The sequence below is a fragment of the Astatotilapia calliptera genome, unplaced genomic scaffold, assembly GCF_900246225.1.
Source record: "Astatotilapia calliptera unplaced genomic scaffold, fAstCal1.2 U_scaffold_18, whole genome shotgun sequence".
In the NCBI taxonomy this organism is placed as follows: Eukaryota; Metazoa; Chordata; class Actinopteri; order Cichliformes; family Cichlidae; genus Astatotilapia; species Astatotilapia calliptera.
The window spans coordinates 40869-49501 of NW_020535707.1; the positions used below are offsets into that span (position 1 = coordinate 40869).

General features: G+C 41.7%; 1 non-coding gene across 1 annotated transcript; it reads left to right on the plus strand.

Annotated features, from left to right (window-relative positions):
• The first annotated feature begins 2684 nt into the window (after window positions 1-2684).
• On the plus strand, window positions 2685-2758 carry trnai-aau (transfer RNA isoleucine (anticodon AAU)). Its single transcript has one exon. It is a non-coding gene; the product is annotated as a tRNA-Ile (tRNA).
• Window positions 2759-8633: the final 5875 nt, after the last annotated feature.

Here is an 8633-nt window from a genome sequence, read left to right on the forward strand (position 1 = left end):
TGACACACACACGTGCAAAAAAAAAAATCGAAATGCTGATTCAATTCACTGAGAAGTGATCCACACACACACACATTTACAAGCTTGTGCAATAAAGAGTGATACATACACACGCTGATGCAATGAAGAATGCTCTACTAACAAATGCTGCACACAAACATCCAAATATGGAGTCGGTTACAACAATAAGAACTCATTGATTGTTTATTGGTTAAATGCATTTCATGCCACACAGAGGGCATCTGTGTAGATTTAGGGGACAGGGTCTAAAGCAGTTTGGTTGTGAAAACAATGTCTGTGCGTGATGTCTGTTTATGGCTTAAGGCCTCCACTGAATTGTGTACTGTGCTTCACACAGCCTGATAAGGAGCAGTGGTACAGAGTGAAAATGATGAGTGAATGGTGTGAGTTTTAGTTCGGAGAGAATATGAAAAGGTTGTGTTGATTTGACTCAGTTGTTTAAGTTTCTGCCAAAGCAAAACATTTGTGTGTAACCAGTGTCCACTATTGAATCAAGTCAATCCAACATGTTTTTGTCAGTGAAAAAAAAAAAAGGGGGACACCTTCCTGTTCTTTTTTCTGGAGGATACACAGATCGTTGTTTGCAATCGGGGCAGAATAATCCCCTGATCTGTGCCACGACTGAAGGGTTGTCTAACCCCTAAGGTTGAAGAATGAAGAGCAGAGGATCACCCAACTGGACGACACTGGTAGCTGCCGCAATAAAATAAAGGCTAAAAGCTGTGGGAGACCTGGGGAGTGTCATCTGTACCCGCTATTGTTGGAATAATAGTTTTTCTTGCATCTGAACTGCGCAAACATAGAGGTCATCCCACATATGGTTCGCCCCTCAGGGGGACAAAGGACCTCAGGAGTGAGAAGAGATGAACCCGGCCACACTGAATTGAAGGGTGTTGGTGAGGTCATTAGAATAATGACCTCATCTGGGGGAATTGTTAGATTATAATATTATTTTATGCCATGTTAGACCCCTAATTAAAGATTGTGAATTATTATGTAGTTTTACTTTGCATTATTCTCCTGAATTAGAAGAAGCCGACAACTATTGCATTAGTTAAACTGATTTGCATTAAAGTAGACTGCTGATTTATTGTGAATGAATGATATTGTTTTATGATGCATTATACTGCTGAGTTATAAGAAATACTGTTTGCAGAAAGTCATTGCCTTATTTGTCTGATTAGAAGAGAACAGAACATACTGGAGTTTTCTGCCCCATCTCAGCAGGAGCAGATAAACAGGGAGCCATGGTCGTAGCTTAGGCGCTGTGTGAGAGAAAGCATGTGAATGTTTAGGCTTTTATGATAAGGTGGAGACACCAGAGGCTATAAAAGTTTGAGCAATGCTCCACCATTTTGAGATCTGATGCTGTCTGCAGTTTCCATCTCCCACGTGTGTGATCATTAAAATCATCGTTTGACTCAACCCGACCGGACCAGTGTTGTTATTGTGGTTTTTCTCTTGTCTCCATCCCCAATATTTTTGAACCATAACATCACCTATCGACCCTAACAGTAGAAGACGCACACCATGTATTGTTTTGTGGCAAATTTCTTCTTAAAGCATTTTTTGTAAGTCAACAGAAGAGTTTTTTTCCCACTATGTTGAAGTAATTTCTTGTAAACACACATTTCTCTTGTGTTCTTAACAGTTCTTCCACCCTCTTTTTTGGTATATTAGACAAAAAAAAGGTGTCGGTTTAGGGACAAGTTGTGGGCCGGTTAGCTCAGCTGGTCAGATCGTGGTGCTAATAACGCCAAAGTCATGGGTTCAATCCCCATACTGGTCATTCCAGTATGGAATGTGCTGTCTCATGGTAGACTGTGGTTTTGTTTGGTGGGATCGAAGAAAAAAACTTCTGCCAACTTCCAGGTGACAGATCGGGCCACGTAAGCTTTATGACGTCCATTGGCAGTTGATACTCTGGCTTAGTGGGTGGATCCACTGTGCATGTGGCAGGTAGGACTACGTTTTTAAGAGCGTGATACATGGGAGAAATGCTGTGGCATGCACTTATTTCAAGCAACAATCAATTATTTCAAGCAAGAATCAAGCAATATCCACCAGCCACGTGACCAACCCAACACCAGCAGTTGGCTCAAGCAGACTCCAACGAACGTTCGTGAAAAGTGGGAGCTTCTGCCAGACCATGTGGCCTAACGGACAAGGCGTCTAACTTCGGATCAGAAGATTGAGGGTTTGAGTCCTTGAGGAGCAGGCATGTGTTTGCAGCATGCCAACCTCGGCTCCTTTATGTCATCCAAAATTGCTGCGCTGTTGTCAACTTCATGTCCTTCAACAGAGACTCTACGAGTTCTCAAACGAGGCTCGAATGGCCAGGTTGGGGACTGAAGCCATGAACTTGGCCTTATCAGTGCCAGGCTCCAGTAGTCTTGGCTTAGAAGCAACCATAGAAAGTCAATAACATGCCATGACCTCAAGCGACAAGGGTGAAAAAATCACGACTTGGAAGCAGGCTGTTGGTGGAACTCCACCTGCATAGGTGGCTTCTGATCAGTAGGAGCTTCCAAGAGTTGGCTTTCATTGGTACAGCTTGAAGTAATTTCTTGTAAACACACATTTCTCTTGTGTTCTTAACAGTTCTTCCACCCTCTTTTTTGGTATATTAGTCAAAAAAAGGATCAGTTCGCACACAAGTTGTAGGCCGGTTAGCTCAGCTGGTCAGAGCGTGGTGCTAATAATGCCAAGGTCATGGGTTCAATCCCCATACTGGCCATTCCAGCAGCCATCCAAGGTGCTGTCTGGTGATACACTGTGGATTTTATTTGGTGGGATCCAAAAAAAAACCTCTGCCAACTTCCAGGTGAGTGATGTACGCAACTACAAATGACAGCAAACCACAAAATTCACTGACACATGACACGCTAATGAATACATTACATGCTTAGCTACAATCTCCAAATCACTTTTCCAGCTACTTTCATGATAAATCACTCATTTCCAAAGTCTGACACAGCATACTGCATCAAAAACTGCTGCTTTATATCCTCACCTATCGACCCTAACAGTAGAAGACGCACACCATGTATTGTTTTGTGGCAAATTTCTTCTTAAAGCATTTTTTGTAAGTCAACAGAAGAGGTTTTTTTTCCACTATGTTGAAGTAATTTCTTGTAAACACACATTTCTCTTGTGTTCTTAACAGTTCTTCCACCCTCTTTTTTGGTATATCAGACAAAAAAAGGGGTCGGTTTAGGTACAAGTTGTGGGCCGGTTAGCTCAGCTGGTCAGAGCGTGGTCCTAATAACGCCAAAGTCATGGGTTCAATCCCCATACTGGCCATTCCAGTATGGAAGGTGCTGTCTCATGGTAGACTGTGGTTTTGTTTGGTGGGATCCAAGAAAAAAACTTCTGACAACTTCTAGGTGACAGATCGGGCCACGTAAGCTTTATGACGTCCATTGGCAGTTGATACTCTGGCTTAGTGGGTGGATCCACTGTGCATGTGGCAAGTAGGACTACGTTTTTAAGAGCGTGATACATGGGAGAAATGCTGTGGCATGCACTTATTTCAAGCAACAATCAATTATTTCAAGCAAGAATCAAGCAATATCCACCAGCCACGTGACCAACCCAACACCAGCAGTTGGCTCAAGCAGACTCCAACGAACGTTCGTGAAAAGTGGGAGCTTCTGCCAGACCACGTGGCCTAACGGACAAGGCGTCTGACTTCGGATCAGAACATTGCAGATTCGAGTCCCCTCGTGGTTGGTTGTGAGTTCTTGAGGAGCAGGCATGCGTTGCTAAGTGCTGCTGGATGTTTGCTGGAAGCTGAGACCTGCTGTTATTTGACAGCTACTGGAAGTTGCAGGTGACTGCTTGAAGCAGAGTGCTGCTAGCAGCTGAGAACTGCTGCAGGGTGAGATCTGCCGGAGGTTTAAAGCTGCTTGAAGCACCTTGAGCCTACTTGAGTTTAAATTATACTACTCTTCATATTCAGTATGTTTGAAACCTTTCATCGGTCTGGTTAGTGCTTTTATTCTGTTGTTGCCAGAGGCGGAGCCAGACATTTGAAACACCCGGGGCTTAGCCCAAAAGGGTAGTATGCATGTGGGATTTTTTTTTTTTTTTTATTTTTTTTTGGGGGGGGGGGGGGGGGGGGGGGGGGGGGGTAGAAATTACTGAAAGATTAATTGGCTCTGTTTTGAGTTTTGTTCAAAAAACAATGACTTCATATAGGGAAAAATATATATCACATGTGCAGGACACCTTAAACTAGTTTTTTAATTAGGCAGCAAGGCAGAACAAAATCGGGGCTGCATCAAGACATGAGGACTAAACCCCAATTCAACCAGACCCTGAACTGATCCGGAATTAAAACAGGACTACAACAGTTCAAAATCAGGACTACTGAGGGCTTAACCAAGACAGAACCAGAATCAGAACTAGATGATAGTAGCACTAAAAGTCATCATAGACCTGCAGTACATTTATTGTTTAATTCTACCAAAGTACAATATTTAGATTGAGAAAAGTTTATATAATTATTGAGCCTTGTTGTGCAAACAAGCCTGCAGAACTTAATAAATATAGAATTTGAAAAATAACAAACCTAAAAAGAAACACTAGGTACGAGATACATGAGGACGGTGATACTTTTGGTAAACAACCATTTGACTAACATGTGTGTCTCACCTGCTCTTGTTCCACCTCTGTTCTGTCCTCATTCTCCTCTCTCTCCCTCTCTGTTCCTCTCTCTCTCTTTGTGCTGACAATCATCAAATATACAGTTGAAACCACATATTTATGTACTCTTCAGATCAAAACACAAACACTTTTTTAATTGTAACATCAAATCAGACTAAATGTTTATTTTTTAGACTGATAAATCTAAAAAACATATTTGTTAACTTTAAGAGTAAAGAGAGAAACTATCTGTATTTCTTAATTGCAAATGGCACCAAATTGTATTCAAACTGAGCCACACTTATGGAGCTCCACAATTCTTTTCCTGGTGTTTTGGTTGACATCTTTTGATTTTCCCATGTCACAGAAAATTTACTCACATGGACTCTACTAACCTATCAGAAGCTTCTTCAGCTCAGAATGGAATCGTCTGGAGTTTCTTATTAGTTAACAATAAACTTAGTGTACATGTACTCCTAAATTTGATGAAAGTGATAAAAAATACAGCTCTGTCTCTCTTTATTCTGACATTTAACTAATTCAAAAGATATTTCAATATTTATCTAAAAGAAAAGTTTACTCTAAATTGATGTTGTACAGTAAAACTGTTTTATGTTTTCTCCCTAAAGTGTAAATATCTGGTTACAAATGTGAATATCCTGCTGTGTACTGAAATCCCTCTTATTTTGCATAGAAATATACTGAACAACATACAAAGCATAATATATAAAATAACATTTACCTGAGTTTTTTCTTTGAAAGAAGCCTCTAATGTCCATTCTTATATTTCAGTGCATAACTGAAACCGATTTAGTCGGGGAGGGTAAGAACTGAAAATATGAAATAAACACACGTAAGCTAAGACTCTAAAAAAAAATAGCATTTGTTCGGCTTTTCATTTCGCCATTTGTTGATTCACTCGAAGAGCAAGTAACGTAATATTGGTCAAGTGATCAGTTTGATATCAATCTTTCGTGATGCATCGTCATATTTACATTATTTGTACGCTACGAATGATTTGCTTTGGTACCTGGTCAAACTTAAGCTCTCCTTAGTATGGCTGGCTCCGTTTCTCCAACAGCGCACTCACTGCTGGCAGCAGCTACCCCGCCCCCTCGCTCAGTCGCTTAGTGCCTGAGCTCGGATCATACCAATATGAGGGGGGATTCATGCACAGTCGTAAATTCCCACGGTGTGCACTATGTGCTTCGAATATTGTGTGTACTTTTTGTTTTATACAGTTGTCAGCCAGGCATCTAACTATGAAAAAAATTACACTCCAAAAGACCCCGGGCTTCTGACAAAACAACCCGAGCTTAAGCCCAGTAAGCCACCCCCACGCTCCGCCCCTGGTTGTTGCTGTAGCGGGTTGTCAAATGCAGTTATTCATCAGTTAGTCAATGACCAGAGAATTGATTGTTTTGTCATTATTTTAATCACATTTAAAGCTGGTTCCAGTTTCTGAAATGTGAAGATTTGTCACGGCTGGGGGCAGTCGTGTGGTGTATTGAGAAAAGGATCCAAAATGCAGGCACTGGCTGGGGTGCGAGTGAGTGTTTATTTACAGCGGTGATAAGGTGACAAAAACAGGAAGAGCAGAGCGGGGAGTAAACAACCTAAACATGGAAAACTAAAGAACAAAACTTAAACCAGACACTCACAATTAGGCTAACGAGACAGGGGAGAGGTAAAACTGAACACACTGACATGAGACATGAACTTTCAGAATTAAACAGGAAACTAACAGACACAGAGAACCAGACAGGACACTGAACTTGACAGGCAGACTCATGAGCAGACACAATAACACCATGGACAGACAGAGGGAACACAGAGAAGTGGGAGCAGGCAGGCAAAGAACAGAAACCTAACAAATGGCAAAATCACAACAGAATACATACTCGGAATGAACAAAAGCATGATTTTCTTGATCATATATGATCTTAAACTTAATGTCTTTAAAGGTTTGAACTTTTAAAATGTAACAAAAGATTGAATCTTTGAGTTTTTGTTAATTGTTCTTATTGTATCTAGAGTGATGACATTTAATGTCATTTTTCAGATGACAGATGTGGAGGAGAGACATGTTTCTTTGCCCTAAGCTGTGTCTGGCAGGCAGAGCATCTCCACGCTCCACAAAGCTGATGCTTCTGATTTGGAGTAAATGAGCTGAGGGAGACATCTGGTGGACAAACACAGACATGACAAGAAGAAAGATTAAAGTGCAGAGGGGAGACAAACAGCTGGAAATACTTGTTGGAAAGGATTGTCATGCTTCAGAAAAACACACAGCACACACTCTAACAATCCTTTATTTGCACTGAAGGAGACACGTGAAGAAACCAAATCACACAATAATGACGTGAACACATTTATAGCCAGTGTTCAAGATGATGGATAGAAACGAAAATCATGGAGCATTTATGCATTTTTAGGTCTGTGTCACAGAAACTGTTCAGCTATTCTCTGTTTATTAGTCTATTTATTAGGAACCTCTGTTGGTTTTTATATGTAAAGCATTTTTCTTCTATCATTGAACCTTTTCAGGGTTTTCTCATAGTAGTTTTGGGGAGTTTTTAATTTTACATCACAAAGAATAACTTTGTGATGTCCGATTAGAAAGTCTGTGTCCATGTGGATTTTTTTATATGAATGATGAATTTGTTGTATTGCATTTGAGTTAGATTTTTACTGATGGATGATCCAAGTCAATGCACACAGCAGCAAAAAGAACTACAGCAACACAACCGAGAACAAACGAGCAGCACAAACAGGAAAGCAAACTGAGAACAAAGCAGCAGGGTATCCCTCAGCAGCAGCTACAATATCTTCAGAGTGACAAACTGCATTTAGCAGAACACCAACTTCAATTCAAAGAACCGCAAACTGCAGTTTCTACAAACCCGCTAAATGACTCCACCTGAACAGGAGAGGAGCGCTTCCTGAACCGATGTTTGTCAAAACGTCACGCCGGTGTCAGATTGGCGTTCACGCCGCCGTCGCTCCAGTACAGCTGAGCAGACTGCAGCCGTGGGAGAGAGTGACTGTGTTTCGCACGCTCAGCATTCTGATCCTGGACTTCATGACAGATCTGCCACTGTGAGTAACACTGCTTCGTCTTCCGTGGACTCTGTATCTGGTACATCAGATGACTGTGTGTTTGAACTCTACAGACATTGTTCAGAGGGACTCCTCGGTGTCACGTTATTCACCGGTTGTCCTCGCTCGTGATCTTTGTGTTCCTGAGCCGTCAGACTCTGCTAATGCTCGCAGTGTTTTCTCTGAGTTAGCCAATATGGATTTTCCAGCTGTTGAGTTTGCTGAACAAAGGACTGTTACTCCACCCCAGACTCACCTCCACACTATCACTGGCATTGTATCCCCACTGGACTGTTTTCCTCCTCAGCCTGCTGATTCTGAGGTTTCACAGCCTGAGCCCAGCCACACCATCAACAGTTGTGAATAAAACAGTGCGTGCTGAGGAGCCTGGACATTAGTAATCCTGCTCCTGCATCTGAGACTTCCTGTGTTGATCCGCCAGTTTCCCAGTTTGTGATATTTTCTGCGCCTCAGCTGGTAAACGTAAATGGTAGCAGAGTGCCACCTGCCATAGTTAAACTGGCTGAAATGCTGGAATTAGTGCCTCAGAAATAATGAATTAGGTTGGATTTTGTGTTTCACAGCCATTTATATGTAAACCAGCTCACCATGCTTTTGTGTCAGTCACTGTTAACACTGTTGTGGTATTGTTACACCCTTGGACTGTGCAGTTTATTCTGTGATGGCCTGTGAAAATACACCTGCTTCTGTAACCTCCTTCTGAGCTGAGAGTTACTGAGTTTGCTAAGCCTGAATCTGTGTATACAAAGACTGTTTCAAAGACTGCTATTTCGAACATGGACAGCTTAAGAACAGCAGAGTTGCTAAAACCAGCCTGCCATACGTCTGTCTCCTGAAACTGTGTT